Source organism: Schistocerca serialis, unplaced genomic scaffold (genome assembly GCF_023864345.2).
Source record: "Schistocerca serialis cubense isolate TAMUIC-IGC-003099 unplaced genomic scaffold, iqSchSeri2.2 HiC_scaffold_1469, whole genome shotgun sequence".
NCBI lineage: Eukaryota > Metazoa > Arthropoda > Insecta > Orthoptera > Acrididae > Schistocerca > Schistocerca serialis.
The window spans coordinates 19,498-34,654 of NW_026047701.1; the positions used below are offsets into that span (position 1 = coordinate 19,498).

The following is a 15,157-nucleotide window of genomic DNA, read 5'->3' on the forward strand; positions in this document are numbered from 1 at the left end:
TCTGTTCTGATTGTTCTTTTGATAGTTCTTGGTCGAGTTACAACACGTTTATTCACTGAGTGTCCTTCATGTAGATTTTCCTGTTTGATTTTTTTTTTTTTTTTATGTCTTTTAATTCCAAAGCTTGCGTTATTTCTAGATATATATATAAATTTTTTTTTTTTTTTTGAATTTACATGAAAAAAAAAAGGGAAAATTAAAAATTTGCTTCTATGCTATTTGAAATGCACCTATTTTGGCATGTTTGCTATATGTACCCAGAGGCGAAAAAGGGGATTATAAACTAGAAACATCTATGTGATTAATTTTGTGAATGCCGGGGATTATTCGTCGCAGAGAGGCATGCTACGATTGGCACATGATGGGCCGAGATTTAAAACAAAACAAAAAGCAAAAAGGAACAACAAACAAACAAATAAAAAACAAAAAAAAAACAATGAAACAAAAAAAAAACAAGTCAATAAGCAAAAGAACTGAAAACATAAGAGAAAGGAGAAGCGTACCTTGAGTGGAGAGAGAGAGAGCGAGAGAGAGAGAGAGAGAGTGAGTGAGAGAACACATTAATTACATGCAATACACTGTATGACCTTTTGTTGTTTTCTTGGGGCACTTTGTAACCTTTTCACTAAATTTATCTCTGACCATTTCCTTGCCTGCTTTTATGTGGCAATTGGACACTGTATCACTACAATTGGCACACGTCACTCACTTTTGCACTGCTTCACATATAAACTTTCACTATGTGCACATTTCGTAAAAAAACGCTTTCCGCGCTGCACCACTCTTGCCGTCGGGGCTTTGGAGGGATCGGTGGGCGACGTCCTCAGCGACTGGGGTTTGGGTGTTGTGGGAGGGCGTCGGTCACGTCGTGTTGAAGGCGTCTCGGAAGGCGGCGTCCAGCGGGACCTGCAGGAAGTTCTGGAAGGTCTCGCGGTACTTGGAGCGTTGTTTGGCCCTCCTGTGTTCCTCCCACAGGTCCGTGAGGAACTGCGCCTTGTCGGTCTGCCGTTTCGTGACGATGGCGTGTGCCGTCATGGCGATGATCCACATTGTGGCCAGGCGTTTTGCTTTGGGGAAAGGCTTCGCGTCCGGGACAGTGACAGCTGAGACATGTATCGCCCTCTCGTCGGTTCTGTTGATGTGGGCGATCATTTTTCTCGCTGCCGCCCATATTTCCCCGCTCTCTCTGCAGCCAAAACGATGCTCGATGGTGTCGGTCTGGTTGCAGAGCTCGCAGTTTGGGGATTCCCGCATTTTTATGCGTGCCAGTTTTTCGTTTGTCGGCACTGTTTTGTGGATGATTTTATACCACGTGTCCCTGGCGTGCTCAGGAAGTGTCCGTTCCGAGACATTCTTCCAGACCTGTGGCCAGTCATGGTCTGGAAAACTCGTCTCTATTTTGGACTTTCTTGCCTTCCCCCTCAGAGCGCTGTAGATGTTCCTCGCCGTTCTTTGCTGTGGGTTGGCAACGACCGCGGTGATGTAACTCTTGTCGATTGCCATCTGTTTTATGTGCCGCAACTTGAATGGTATGTGCGTAGTGTCTACAGGAGCCTCTTCAGATTCAGGTTTATATTGGTTTATCAGGCTGGACGTTATACTGTTGTTGTTCTGGTTTGCCATTTTCATCGCACGGTGTAGAAGCAGTGCCGCGCATTTCGTCTTAACGTCAGTCAGACCAAGTCCGCCTTCGTCCCTTGACAGGAAACACGTCGCCTGGGAGACCTTGAAGATTTCCCGCCTCCACAGCAAGTAGTACGCCGCACTTCCTATCGCTCGCGCAATTTCCGTCGGAGCACATAGTATTTGCGCCATGTACCACGCTTTCGACAGGATTGTTGCATTTACTAACTGCACTCTTTGGCTCAGCGTCAGGTTCCGGTTCGCGTGTATCCTCACGAGCCCTCTCGTTGTGTTCAAGACGCTGCGCCAGTTTTGTGCTGCCATTTTCAAAGGGCACTGCTGTAGTTCCACTCCGAGTGCCCTATGGTTGTTTGTCACTCGGTACCACTGTCTCGCTGGTCGCAGTCTGCCGTTGCCTATTGGTAGTAGCACTGTCTTCCTCGGATTCGTTTTGGCACCTGAAGCCTTTTCGAAGGATTCCATGATAGGCTGGATTATTCTTAGTTCTTCTTCGTTTTGGATGAATATGCCCATGTCGTCAGCATAGGCCGTGCATACGATGTTTGTTGCACCCATTGTGTATCCTCCGATTTCGGCTGTTAGTTTTCGTAGTAGTGGGTCGAGGGCTATTGTGAAAAGTGCCATCGATAATGGACATCCTTGCCTGACGGATCTTCCCAGTCTTATTGACTTGGAAGTCCATCCGTTTACTGTTATTTTTGAGGTGGCATTTGTAATGACGTTCTTGATTGTTCTTCCGAATTTTGGTCCGAATCCGAGGCGTGCGATAGTTTTCAGCAGGTACCGGTGACTGATCCTGTCGAAAGCCTTGTGGAAATCGACAGAGATTACGGCTGCGGGTCTCCTCGTTGTTGCTGCGTGGGCTATGATCCCCGGTGTTCCCAGGCGGTCACCCATCCAAGTACTAACCGGGCCCGATGTTGCTTAACTTCGGTGATCGGACGAGAACCGGTGTATTCAACATGGTATGGCCGTTGGCGTCATTATACTGTAGCCGCGCCACGGAAGAATCGTTCGCCTCTTCTCCCAACACACGCAATCGCCGCTTTCCGTGGCACATTTGACGCAAAGCGTATCTTTCCACCTCGAAGGTGGCGCGGACTGCGCGCTCGCCTCGGCGTCTCATAGGCGACTGCCGAACCAAGGTGAGACGCACAACACAGCTGCTGGATGCACCGCCTGTCATTCGTTTGGTGCGTGCGGCCTCCGACACTGGTTGGCGACGCACCTTGTTCCTGTTATCCGGCGCAGGGCTTGCGCGCGGCCGGGCGGCGGGGGGACTGCGCGCGGTGTCCTGCTGGACCGACGGAAGCTTTCTCACCTGCCCGACACGCGCCGCGCTTCCAGATATTTGCGTAATGTGCGCGGTGCATTCTCGCCTGTCGTGTCACCTCCCCTTCCGTCCCGACTTGTCCCGACTTTGCTCGACTGCCGCTCGCTGCCGCTCGGGTCGCGGTCCATTTGACAGCACAAGCGCGAGAAACGTCTGCGGGAGGACAAATGAATCAATTTATGATTACAAATCGAATTTGGAGCTGTACGCCGCTGCAGAACGATAGGCGCTATCGTATTTCGGAGCATACCGCCCGATTCGTACTGTTTTGTCGTTTTCAGAGACTTCCTGGCAAACTGGGTTAGCACATTCTCCTCCAAACTGAGTTAGTTACTGCAGTTTCGTTTCTTACGGCCGTTTAAAATGCTTAAGGAAGTCTCTTTGTCACAACAGAAAGGTGGTATGGAAAGAGGGCTGGCAGGAGTAGCGACTAAAAAGCGAAAAATGAACACAGCCAGAGTTCCCATGCGCTCACCCAACTGAGTACTAACGTTGCTGCTTCACTTCGGTGATCGGACGAGAACAGAAGATTTTATTTCTTCTTCTTCTTCTTCTTTTTTGTTTGTTTGTTTTTGTTTATTTACTTTGCGGAATTTAGCACTGCTACAAAACAGTAGGCCCTGACGTATTTCAAAACTCATCTGTCGATTCGTAGTGTGTTGTTATTTCCGAGGCGTTCTAGCACTCTTCTTTCGCACATTCTTGCTCAAACTGAGTCCATTACTGCAATTTCGTATCTTACATTTGATACAGTAGTTTCAAATGCTTGTGGAAGCATCTTTGTCAACACCTGAAAGTTAGTATGAAAAGAGGGCTGGCAGGTGCAGCGACGTAAAAATGAAAAAATGAGATAGAGCCAACAGCACCCGGTGTTCCCAGGCGGTCACCCATCCAAGTACTAACCGGGCCCGATGTTGCTTAACTTCGGTGATCGGACGAGAACCGGTGTATTCAACATGGTATGGCCGTTGGCGTCATTATACTGTAGCCGCGCCACGGAAGAATCGTTCGCCTCTTCTCCCAACACACGCAATCGCCGCTTTCCGTGGCACATTTGACGCAAAGCGTATCTTTCCACCTCGAAGGTGGCGCGGACTGCGCGCTCGCCTCGGCGTCTCATAGGCGACTGCCGAACCAAGGTGAGACGCACAACACAGCTGCTGGATGCACCGCCTGTCATTCGTTTGGTGCGTGCGGCCTCCGACACTGGTTGGCGACGCACCTTGTTCCTGTTATCCGGCGCAGGGCTTGCGCGCGGCCGGGCGGCGGGGGGACTGCGCGCGGTGTCCTGCTGGACCGACGGAAGCTTTCTCACCTGCCCGACACGCGCCGCGCTTCCAGATATTTGCGTAATGTGCGCGGTGCATTCTCGCCTGTCGTGTCACCTCCCCTTCCGTCCCGACTTGTCCCGACTTTGCTCGACTACCGCTCGCTGCCGCTCGGGTCGCGGTCCATTTGACAGCACAAGCGCGAGAAACGTCTGCGGGAGGACAAATGAATCAATTTATGATTACAAATCGAATTTGGAGCTGTACGCCGCTGCAGAACGATAGGCGCTATCGTATTTCGGAGCATACCGCCCGATTCGTACTGTTTTGTCGTTTTCAGAGACTTCCTGGCAAACTGGGTTAGCACATTCTCCTCCAAACTGAGTTAGTTACTGCAGTTTCGTTTCTTACGGCCGTTTAAAATGCTTAAGGAAGTCTCTTTGTCACAACAGAAAGGTGGTATGGAAAGAGGGCTGGCAGGAGTAGCGACTAAAAAGCGAAAAATGAACACAGCCAGAGTTCCCATGCGCTCACCCAACTGAGTACTAACGTTGCTGCTTCACTTCGGTGATCGGACGAGAACAGAAGATTTTATTTCTTCTTCTTCTTCTTCTTTTTTGTTTGTTTGTTTTTGTTTATTTACTTTGCGGAATTTAGCACTGCTACAAAACAGTAGGCCCTGACGTATTTCAAAACTCATCTGTCGATTCGTAGTGTGTTGTTATTTCCGAGGCGTTCTAGCACTCTTCTTTCGCACATTCTTGCTCAAACTGAGTCCATTACTGCAATTTCGTATCTTACATTTGATACAGTAGTTTCAAATGCTTGTGGAAGCATCTTTGTCAACACCTGAAAGTTAGTATGAAAAGAGGGCTGGCAGGTGCAGCGACGTAAAAATGAAAAAATGAGATAGAGCCAACAGCACCCGGTGTTCCCAGGCGGTCACCCATCCAAGTACTAACCGGGCCCGATGTTGCTTAACTTCGGTGATCGGACGAGAACCGGTGTATTCAACATGGTATGGCCGTTGGCGTCATTATACTGTAGCCGCGCCACGGAAGAATCGTTCGCCTCTTCTCCCAACACACGCAATCGCCGCTTTCCGTGGCACATTTGACGCAAAGCGTATCTTTCCACCTCGAAGGTGGCGCGGACTGCGCGCTCGCCTCGGCGTCTCATAGGCGACTGCCGAACCAAGGTGAGACGCACAACACAGCTGCTGGATGCACCGCCTGTCATTCGTTTGGTGCGTGCGGCCTCCGACACTGGTTGGCGACGCACCTTGTTCCTGTTATCCGGCGCAGGGCTTGCGCGCGGCCGGGCGGCGGGGGGACTGCGCGCGGTGTCCTGCTGGACCGACGGAAGCTTTCTCACCTGCCCGACACGCGCCGCGCTTCCAGATATTTGCGTAATGTGCGCGGTGCATTCTCGCCTGTCGTGTCACCTCCCCTTCCGTCCCGACTTGTCCCGACTTTGCTCGACTGCCGCTCGCTGCCGCTCGGGTCGCGGTCCATTTGACAGCACAAGCGCGAGAAACGTCTGCGGGAGGACAAATGAATCAATTTATGATTACAAATCGAATTTGGAGCTGTACGCCGCTGCAGAACGATAGGCGCTATCGTATTTCGGAGCATACCGCCCGATTCGTACTGTTTTGTCGTTTTCAGAGACTTCCTGGCAAACTGGGTTAGCACATTCTCCTCCAAACTGAGTTAGTTACTGCAGTTTCGTTTCTTACGGCCGTTTAAAATGCTTAAGGAAGTCTCTTTGTCACAACAGAAAGGTGGTATGGAAAGAGGGCTGGCAGGAGTAGCGACTAAAAAGCGAAAAATGAACACAGCCAGAGTTCCCATGCGCTCACCCAACTGAGTACTAACGTTGCTGCTTCACTTCGGTGATCGGACGAGAACAGAAGATTTTATTTCTTCTTCTTCTTCTTCTTTTTTGTTTGTTTGTTTTTGTTTATTTACTTTGCGGAATTTAGCACTGCTACAAAACAGTAGGCCCTGACGTATTTCAAAACTCATCTGTCGATTCGTAGTGTGTTGTTATTTCCGAGGCGTTCTAGCACTCTTCTTTCGCACATTCTTGCTCAAACTGAGTCCATTACTGCAATTTCGTATCTTACATTTGATACAGTAGTTTCAAATGCTTGTGGAAGCATCTTTGTCAACACCTGAAAGTTAGTATGAAAAGAGGGCTGGCAGGTGCAGCGACGTAAAAATGAAAAAATGAGATAGAGCCAACAGCACCCGGTGTTCCCAGGCGGTCACCCATCCAAGTACTAACCGGGCCCGATGTTGCTTAACTTCGGTGATCGGACGAGAACCGGTGTATTCAACATGGTATGGCCGTTGGCGTCATTATACTGTAGCCGCGCCACAGAAGAATCGTTCGCCTCTTCTCCCAACACACGCAATCGCCGCTTTCCGTGGCACATTTGACGCAAAGCGTATCTTTCCACCTCGAAGGTGGCGCGGACTGCGCGCTCGCCTCGGCGTCTCATAGGCGACTGCCGAACCAAGGTGAGACGCACAACACAGCTGCTGGATGCACCGCCTGTCATTCGTTTGGTGCGTGCGGCCTCCGACACTGGTTGGCGACGCACCTTGTTCCTGTTATCCGGCGCAGGGCTTGCGCGCGGCCGGGCGGCGGGGGGACTGCGCGCGGTGTCCTGCTGGACCGACGGAAGCTTTCTCACCTGCCCGACACGCGCCGCGCTTCCAGATATTTGCGTAATGTGCGCGGTGCATTCTCGCCTGTCGTGTCACCTCCCCTTCCGTCCCGACTTGTCCCGACTTTGCTCGACTACCGCTCGCTGCCGCTCGGGTCGCGGTCCATTTGACAGCACAAGCGCGAGAAACGTCTGCGGGAGGACAAATGAATCAATTTATGATTACAAATCGAATTTGGAGCTGTACGCCGCTGCAGAACGATAGGCGCTATCGTATTTCGGAGCATACCGCCCGATTCGTACTGTTTTGTCGTTTTCAGAGACTTCCTGGCAAACTGGGTTAGCACATTCTCCTCCAAACTGAGTTAGTTACTGCAGTTTCGTTTCTTACGGCCGTTTAAAATGCTTAAGGAAGTCTCTTTGTCACAACAGAAAGGTGGTATGGAAAGAGGGCTGGCAGGAGTAGCGACTAAAAAGCGAAAAATGAACACAGCCAGAGTTCCCATGCGCTCACCCAACTGAGTACTAACGTTGCTGCTTCACTTCGGTGATCGGACGAGAACAGAAGATTTTATTTCTTCTTCTTCTTCTTCTTTTTTGTTTGTTTGTTTTTGTTTATTTACTTTGCGGAATTTAGCACTGCTACAAAACAGTAGGCCCTGACGTATTTCAAAACTCATCTGTCGATTCGTAGTGTGTTGTTATTTCCGAGGCGTTCTAGCACTCTTCTTTCGCACATTCTTGCTCAAACTGAGTCCATTACTGCAATTTCGTATCTTACATTTGATACAGTAGTTTCAAATGCTTGTGGAAGCATCTTTGTCAACACCTGAAAGTTAGTATGAAAAGAGGGCTGGCAGGTGCAGCGACGTAAAAATGAAAAAATGAGATAGAGCCAACAGCACCCGGTGTTCCCAGGCGGTCACCCATCCAAGTACTAACCGGGCCCGATGTTGCTTAACTTCGGTGATCGGACGAGAACCGGTGTATTCAACATGGTATGGCCGTTGGCGTCATTATACTGTAGCCGCGCCACGGAAGAATCGTTCGCCTCTTCTCCCAACACACGCAATCGCCGCTTTCCGTGGCACATTTGACGCAAAGCGTATCTTTCCACCTCGAAGGTGGCGCGGACTGCGCGCTCGCCTCGGCGTCTCATAGGCGACTGCCGAACCAAGGTGAGACGCACAACACAGCTGCTGGATGCACCGCCTGTCATTCGTTTGGTGCGTGCGGCCTCCGACACTGGTTGGCGACGCACCTTGTTCCTGTTATCCGGCGCAGGGCTTGCGCGCGGCCGGGCGGCGGGGGGACTGCGCGCGGTGTCCTGCTGGACCGACGGAAGCTTTCTCACCTGCCCGACACGCGCCGCGCTTCCAGATATTTGCGTAATGTGCGCGGTGCATTCTCGCCTGTCGTGTCACCTCCCCTTCCGTCCCGACTTGTCCCGACTTTGCTCGACTGCCGCTCGCTGCCGCTCGGGTCGCGGTCCATTTGACAGCACAAGCGCGAGAAACGTCTGCGGGAGGACAAATGAATCAATTTATGATTACAAATCGAATTTGGAGCTGTACGCCGCTGCAGAACGATAGGCGCTATCGTATTTCGGAGCATACCGCCCGATTCGTACTGTTTTGTCGTTTTCAGAGACTTCCTGGCAAACTGGGTTAGCACATTCTCCTCCAAACTGAGTTAGTTACTGCAGTTTCGTTTCTTACGGCCGTTTAAAATGCTTAAGGAAGTCTCTTTGTCACAACAGAAAGGTGGTATGGAAAGAGGGCTGGCAGGAGTAGCGACTAAAAAGCGAAAAATGAACACAGCCAGAGTTCCCATGCGCTCACCCAACTGAGTACTAACGTTGCTGCTTCACTTCGGTGATCGGACGAGAACAGAAGATTTTATTTCTTCTTCTTCTTCTTCTTTTTTGTTTGTTTGTTTTTGTTTATTTACTTTGCGGAATTTAGCACTGCTACAAAACAGTAGGCCCTGACGTATTTCAAAACTCATCTGTCGATTCGTAGTGTGTTGTTATTTCCGAGGCGTTCTAGCACTCTTCTTTCGCACATTCTTGCTCAAACTGAGTCCATTACTGCAATTTCGTATCTTACATTTGATACAGTAGTTTCAAATGCTTGTGGAAGCATCTTTGTCAACACCTGAAAGTTAGTATGAAAAGAGGGCTGGCAGGTGCAGCGACGTAAAAATGAAAAAATGAGATAGAGCCAACAGCACCCGGTGTTCCCAGGCGGTCACCCATCCAAGTACTAACCGGGCCCGATGTTGCTTAACTTCGGTGATCGGACGAGAACCGGTGTATTCAACATGGTATGGCCGTTGGCGTCATTATACTGTAGCCGCGCCACAGAAGAATCGTTCGCCTCTTCTCCCAACACACGCAATCGCCGCTTTCCGTGGCACATTTGACGCAAAGCGTATCTTTCCACCTCGAAGGTGGCGCGGACTGCGCGCTCGCCTCGGCGTCTCATAGGCGACTGCCGAACCAAGGTGAGACGCACAACACAGCTGCTGGATGCACCGCCTGTCATTCGTTTGGTGCGTGCGGCCTCCGACACTGGTTGGCGACGCACCTTGTTCCTGTTATCCGGCGCAGGGCTTGCGCGCGGCCGGGCGGCGGGGGGACTGCGCGCGGTGTCCTGCTGGACCGACGGAAGCTTTCTCACCTGCCCGACACGCGCCGCGCTTCCAGATATTTGCGTAATGTGCGCGGTGCATTCTCGCCTGTCGTGTCACCTCCCCTTCCGTCCCGACTTGTCCCGACTTTGCTCGACTGCCGCTCGCTGCCGCTCGGGTCGCGGTCCATTTGACAGCACAAGCGCGAGAAACGTCTGCGGGAGGACAAATGAATCAATTTATGATTACAAATCGAATTTGGAGCTGTACGCCGCTGCAGAACGATAGGCGCTATCGTATTTCGGAGCATACCGCCCGATTCGTACTGTTTTGTCGTTTTCAGAGACTTCCTGGCAAACTGGGTTAGCACATTCTCCTCCAAACTGAGTTAGTTACTGCAGTTTCGTTTCTTACGGCCGTTTAAAATGCTTAAGGAAGTCTCTTTGTCACAACAGAAAGGTGGTATGGAAAGAGGGCTGGCAGGAGTAGCGACTAAAAAGCGAAAAATGAACACAGCCAGAGTTCCCATGCGCTCACCCAACTGAGTACTAACGTTGCTGCTTCACTTCGGTGATCGGACGAGAACAGAAGATTTTATTTCTTCTTCTTCTTTTTTGTTTGTTTGTTTTTGTTTATTTACTTTGCGGAATTTAGCACTGCTACAAAACAGTAGGCCCTGACGTATTTCAAAACTCATCTGTCGATTCGTAGTGTGTTGTTATTTCCGAGGCGTTCTAGCACTCTTCTTTCGCACATTCTTGCTCAAACTGAGTCCATTACTGCAATTTCGTATCTTACATTTGATACAGTAGTTTCAAATGCTTGTGGAAGCATCTTTGTCAACACCTGAAAGTTAGTATGAAAAGAGGGCTGGCAGGTGCAGCGACGTAAAAATGAAAAAATGAGATAGAGCCAACAGCACCCGGTGTTCCCAGGCGGTCACCCATCCAAGTACTAACCGGGCCCGATGTTGCTTAACTTCGGTGATCGGACGAGAACCGGTGTATTCAACATGGTATGGCCGTTGGCGTCATTATACTGTAGCCGCGCCACAGAAGAATCGTTCGCCTCTTCTCCCAACACACGCAATCGCCGCTTTCCGTGGCACATTTGACGCAAAGCGTATCTTTCCACCTCGAAGGTGGCGCGGACTGCGCGCTCGCCTCGGCGTCTCATAGGCGACTGCCGAACCAAGGTGAGACGCACAACACAGCTGCTGGATGCACCGCCTGTCATTCGTTTGGTGCGTGCGGCCTCCGACACTGGTTGGCGACGCACCTTGTTCCTGTTATCCGGCGCAGGGCTTGCGCGCGGCCGGGCGGCGGGGGGACTGCGCGCGGTGTCCTGCTGGACCGACGGAAGCTTTCTCACCTGCCCGACACGCGCCGCGCTTCCAGATATTTGCGTAATGTGCGCGGTGCATTCTCGCCTGTCGTGTCACCTCCCCTTCCGTCCCGACTTGTCCCGACTTTGCTCGACTGCCGCTCGCTGCCGCTCGGGTCGCGGTCCATTTGACAGCACAAGCGCGAGAAACGTCTGCGGGAGGACAAATGAATCAATTTATGATTACAAATCGAATTTGGAGCTGTACGCCGCTGCAGAACGATAGGCGCTATCGTATTTCGGAGCATACCGCCCGATTCGTACTGTTTTGTCGTTTTCAGAGACTTCCTGGCAAACTGGGTTAGCACATTCTCCTCCAAACTGAGTTAGTTACTGCAGTTTCGTTTCTTACGGCCGTTTAAAATGCTTAAGGAAGTCTCTTTGTCACAACAGAAAGGTGGTATGGAAAGAGGGCTGGCAGGAGTAGCGACTAAAAAGCGAAAAATGAACACAGCCAGAGTTCCCATGCGCTCACCCAACTGAGTACTAACGTTGCTGCTTCACTTCGGTGATCGGACGAGAACAGAAGATTTTATTTCTTCTTCTTCTTCTTCTTTTTTGTTTGTTTGTTTTTGTTTATTTACTTTGCGGAATTTAGCACTGCTACAAAACAGTAGGCCCTGACGTATTTCAAAACTCATCTGTCGATTCGTAGTGTGTTGTTATTTCCGAGGCGTTCTAGCACTCTTCTTTCGCACATTCTTGCTCAAACTGAGTCCATTACTGCAATTTCGTATCTTACATTTGATACAGTAGTTTCAAATGCTTGTGGAAGCATCTTTGTCAACACCTGAAAGTTAGTATGAAAAGAGGGCTGGCAGGTGCAGCGACGTAAAAATGAAAAAATGAGATAGAGCCAACAGCACCCGGTGTTCCCAGGCGGTCACCCATCCAAGTACTAACCGGGCCCGATGTTGCTTAACTTCGGTGATCGGACGAGAACCGGTGTATTCAACATGGTATGGCCGTTGGCGTCATTATACTGTAGCCGCGCCACAGAAGAATCGTTCGCCTCTTCTCCCAACACACGCAATCGCCGCTTTCCGTGGCACATTTGACGCAAAGCGTATCTTTCCACCTCGAAGGTGGCGCGGACTGCGCGCTCGCCTCGGCGTCTCATAGGCGACTGCCGAACCAAGGTGAGACGCACAACACAGCTGCTGGATGCACCGCCTGTCATTCGTTTGGTGCGTGCGGCCTCCGACACTGGTTGGCGACGCACCTTGTTCCTGTTATCCGGCGCAGGGCTTGCGCGCGGCCGGGCGGCGGGGGGACTGCGCGCGGTGTCCTGCTGGACCGACGGAAGCTTTCTCACCTGCCCGACACGCGCCGCGCTTCCAGATATTTGCGTAATGTGCGCGGTGCATTCTCGCCTGTCGTGTCACCTCCCCTTCCGTCCCGACTTGTCCCGACTTTGCTCGACTGCCGCTCGCTGCCGCTCGGGTCGCGGTCCATTTGACAGCACAAGCGCGAGAAACGTCTGCGGGAGGACAAATGAATCAATTTATGATTACAAATCGAATTTGGAGCTGTACGCCGCTGCAGAACGATAGGCGCTATCGTATTTCGGAGCATACCGCCCGATTCGTACTGTTTTGTCGTTTTCAGAGACTTCCTGGCAAACTGGGTTAGCACATTCTCCTCCAAACTGAGTTAGTTACTGCAGTTTCGTTTCTTACGGCCGTTTAAAATGCTTAAGGAAGTCTCTTTGTCACAACAGAAAGGTGGTATGGAAAGAGGGCTGGCAGGAGTAGCGACTAAAAAGCGAAAAATGAACACAGCCAGAGTTCCCATGCGCTCACCCAACTGAGTACTAACGTTGCTGCTTCACTTCGGTGATCGGACGAGAACAGAAGATTTTATTTCTTCTTCTTCTTCTTCTTTTTTGTTTGTTTGTTTTTGTTTATTTACTTTGCGGAATTTAGCACTGCTACAAAACAGTAGGCCCTGACGTATTTCAAAACTCATCTGTCGATTCGTAGTGTGTTGTTATTTCCGAGGCGTTCTAGCACTCTTCTTTCGCACATTCTTGCTCAAACTGAGTCCATTACTGCAATTTCGTATCTTACATTTGATACAGTAGTTTCAAATGCTTGTGGAAGCATCTTTGTCAACACCTGAAAGTTAGTATGAAAAGAGGGCTGGCAGGTGCAGCGACGTAAAAATGAAAAAATGAGATAGAGCCAACAGCACCCGGTGTTCCCAGGCGGTCACCCATCCAAGTACTAACCGGGCCCGATGTTGCCTTAACTTCGGTGATCGGACGAGAACCGGTGTATTCAACATGGTATGGCCGTTGGCGTCATTATACTGTAGCCGCGCCACAGAAGAATCGTTCGCCTCTTCTCCCAACACACGCAATCGCCCGCTTTCCGTGGCACATTTGACGCAAAGCGTATCTTTCCACCTCGAAGGTGGCGCGGACTGCGCGCTCGCCTCGGCGTCTCATAGGCGACTGCCGAACCAAGGTGAGACGCACAACACAGCTGCTGGATGCACCCGCCTGTCATTCGTTTGGTGCGTGCGGCCTCCGACACTGGTTGGCGACGCACCTTGTTCCTGTTATCCGGCGCAGGGCTTGCGCGCGGCCGGGCGGCGGGGGGACTGCGCGCGGTGTCCTGCTGGACCGACGGAAGCTTTCTCACCTGCCCGACACGCGCCGCGCTTCCAGATATTTGCGTAATGTGCGCGGTGCATTTCTCGCCTGTCGTGTCACCTCCCCTTCCGTCCCGACTTGTCCCGACTTTGCTCGACTGCCGCTCGCTGCCGCTCGGGTCGCGGTCCATTTGACAGCACAAGCGCGAGAAACGTCTGCGGGAGAGGACAATGAATCAATTTATGATTACAAATCGAAGTTGGAGCTGTACGCCGCTGCAGAACGATAGGCGCTATCGTATTTCGGAGCATACCGCCCTGATTCGTACTGTTTTGTCGTTTTCAGAGACTTCCTGGCAAACTGGGTTAGCACATTCTCCTCCAAACTGAGTTAGTTACTGCAGTTTCGTTTCTTACGGCCGTTTAAAATGCTTAAGGAAGTCTCTTTGTCACAACAGAAAGGTGGTATGGAAAGAGGGCTGGCAGGAGTAGCGACTAAAAAGCGAAAAATGAACACAGCCAGAGTTCCCATGCGCTCACCCCAACTGAGTACTAACGTTGCTGCTTCACTTCGGTGATCGGACGAGACAGAAGATTTTATTTCTTCTTCTTCTTCTTCTTTTTTGTTTGTTTGTTTTTGTTTATTTACTTTGGCGGAATTTAGCACTGCTACAAAACAGTAGGCCCTGACGTATTTCAAAAACTCATCTGTCGATTCGTAGTGTGTTGTTATTTCCGAGGCGTTCTAGCACTCTTCTTTCGCACATTCTTGCTCAAACTGAGTCCATTACTGCAATTTCGTATCTTACATTTGATACAGTAGTTTCAAATGCTTGTGGAAGCATCTTTGTCAACACCTGAAAGTTAGTATGAAAAGAGGGCTGGCAGGTGCAGCGACGTAAAAATGAAAAAATGAGATAGAGCCAACAGCACCCGGTGTTCCCAGGCGGTCACCCATCCAAGTACTAACCGGGCCCGATGTTGCTTAACTTCGGTGATCGGACGAGAACCGGTGTATTCAACATGGTATGGCCGTTGGCGTCATTATACTGTAGCCGCGCACAGAAGAATCGTTCGCCTCTTCTCCCAACACACGCAATCGCCGCTTTCCGTGGCACATTTGACGCAAAGCGTATCTTTCCACCTCGAAGGTTGGCGCGGACTGCGCGCTCGCCTCGGCGTCTCATAGGCGACTGCCGAACCAAGGTGAGACGCACAACACAGCTGCTGGATGCACCGCCTGTCATTCGTTTGGTGCGTGCGGCCTCCGACACTGGTTGGCGACGCACCTTGTTCCTGTTATCCGGCGCAGGGCTTGGCGCGCGGCCGGGCGGCGGGGGGGGACTGCGCGCGGTGTCCTGCTGGACCGACGGAAGCTTTTCTCACCTGCCCGACACGCGCCGCGCTTCCAGATATTTGCGTAATGTGCGCGGTGCATTCTCGCCTGTCGTGTCACCTCCCCTTCCGTCCCGACTTGTCCCGACTTTGCTCGACTGCCGCTCGCTGCCGCTCGGGTCGCGGTCCATTTGACAGCACAAGCGCGAGAAACGTCTGCGGGAGGACAAATGAATCAATTTATGATTACAAATCGAATTTGGAGCTGTACGCCGCTGCAGAACGATAGGCGCT

At 51.1% G+C, this 15,157-nt stretch overlaps 10 non-coding genes across 10 annotated transcripts; all 10 read right to left on the minus strand.

The window, feature by feature from the left end:
• Window positions 1-2,504: 2,504 nt before the first annotated feature.
• On the minus strand, window positions 2,505-2,623 carry LOC126443401 (5S ribosomal RNA). The gene has a single exon (XR_007581889.1). It is a non-coding gene; the product is annotated as a 5S ribosomal RNA (ribosomal RNA).
• Window positions 2,624-3,831: 1,208 nt separating this feature from the next.
• LOC126443390 (5S ribosomal RNA) lies at window positions 3,832-3,950 on the minus strand. Its single transcript, XR_007581879.1, has one exon. It is a non-coding gene; the product is annotated as a 5S ribosomal RNA (ribosomal RNA).
• Window positions 3,951-5,158: 1,208 nt separating this feature from the next.
• LOC126443392 (5S ribosomal RNA) lies at window positions 5,159-5,277 on the minus strand. Its single transcript, XR_007581881.1, has one exon. It is a non-coding gene; the product is annotated as a 5S ribosomal RNA (ribosomal RNA).
• Window positions 5,278-6,485: 1,208 nt separating this feature from the next.
• On the minus strand, window positions 6,486-6,604 carry LOC126443393 (5S ribosomal RNA). The gene has a single exon (XR_007581882.1). It is a non-coding gene; the product is annotated as a 5S ribosomal RNA (ribosomal RNA).
• A 1,208-nt stretch (window positions 6,605-7,812) lies between these two features.
• Window positions 7,813-7,931, minus strand: LOC126443394 (5S ribosomal RNA). The gene has a single exon (XR_007581883.1). It is a non-coding gene; the product is annotated as a 5S ribosomal RNA (ribosomal RNA).
• A 1,208-nt stretch (window positions 7,932-9,139) lies between these two features.
• Window positions 9,140-9,258, minus strand: LOC126443395 (5S ribosomal RNA). The gene has a single exon (XR_007581884.1). It is a non-coding gene; the product is annotated as a 5S ribosomal RNA (ribosomal RNA).
• A 1,202-nt stretch (window positions 9,259-10,460) lies between these two features.
• Window positions 10,461-10,579, minus strand: LOC126443396 (5S ribosomal RNA). Its single transcript, XR_007581885.1, has one exon. It is a non-coding gene; the product is annotated as a 5S ribosomal RNA (ribosomal RNA).
• Window positions 10,580-11,787: 1,208 nt separating this feature from the next.
• Window positions 11,788-11,906, minus strand: LOC126443397 (5S ribosomal RNA). The gene has a single exon (XR_007581886.1). It is a non-coding gene; the product is annotated as a 5S ribosomal RNA (ribosomal RNA).
• Window positions 11,907-13,114: 1,208 nt separating this feature from the next.
• On the minus strand, window positions 13,115-13,234 carry LOC126443400 (5S ribosomal RNA). Its single transcript, XR_007581888.1, has one exon. It is a non-coding gene; the product is annotated as a 5S ribosomal RNA (ribosomal RNA).
• Window positions 13,235-14,449: 1,215 nt separating this feature from the next.
• Window positions 14,450-14,568, minus strand: LOC126443399 (5S ribosomal RNA). The gene has a single exon (XR_007581887.1). It is a non-coding gene; the product is annotated as a 5S ribosomal RNA (ribosomal RNA).
• Window positions 14,569-15,157: the final 589 nt, after the last annotated feature.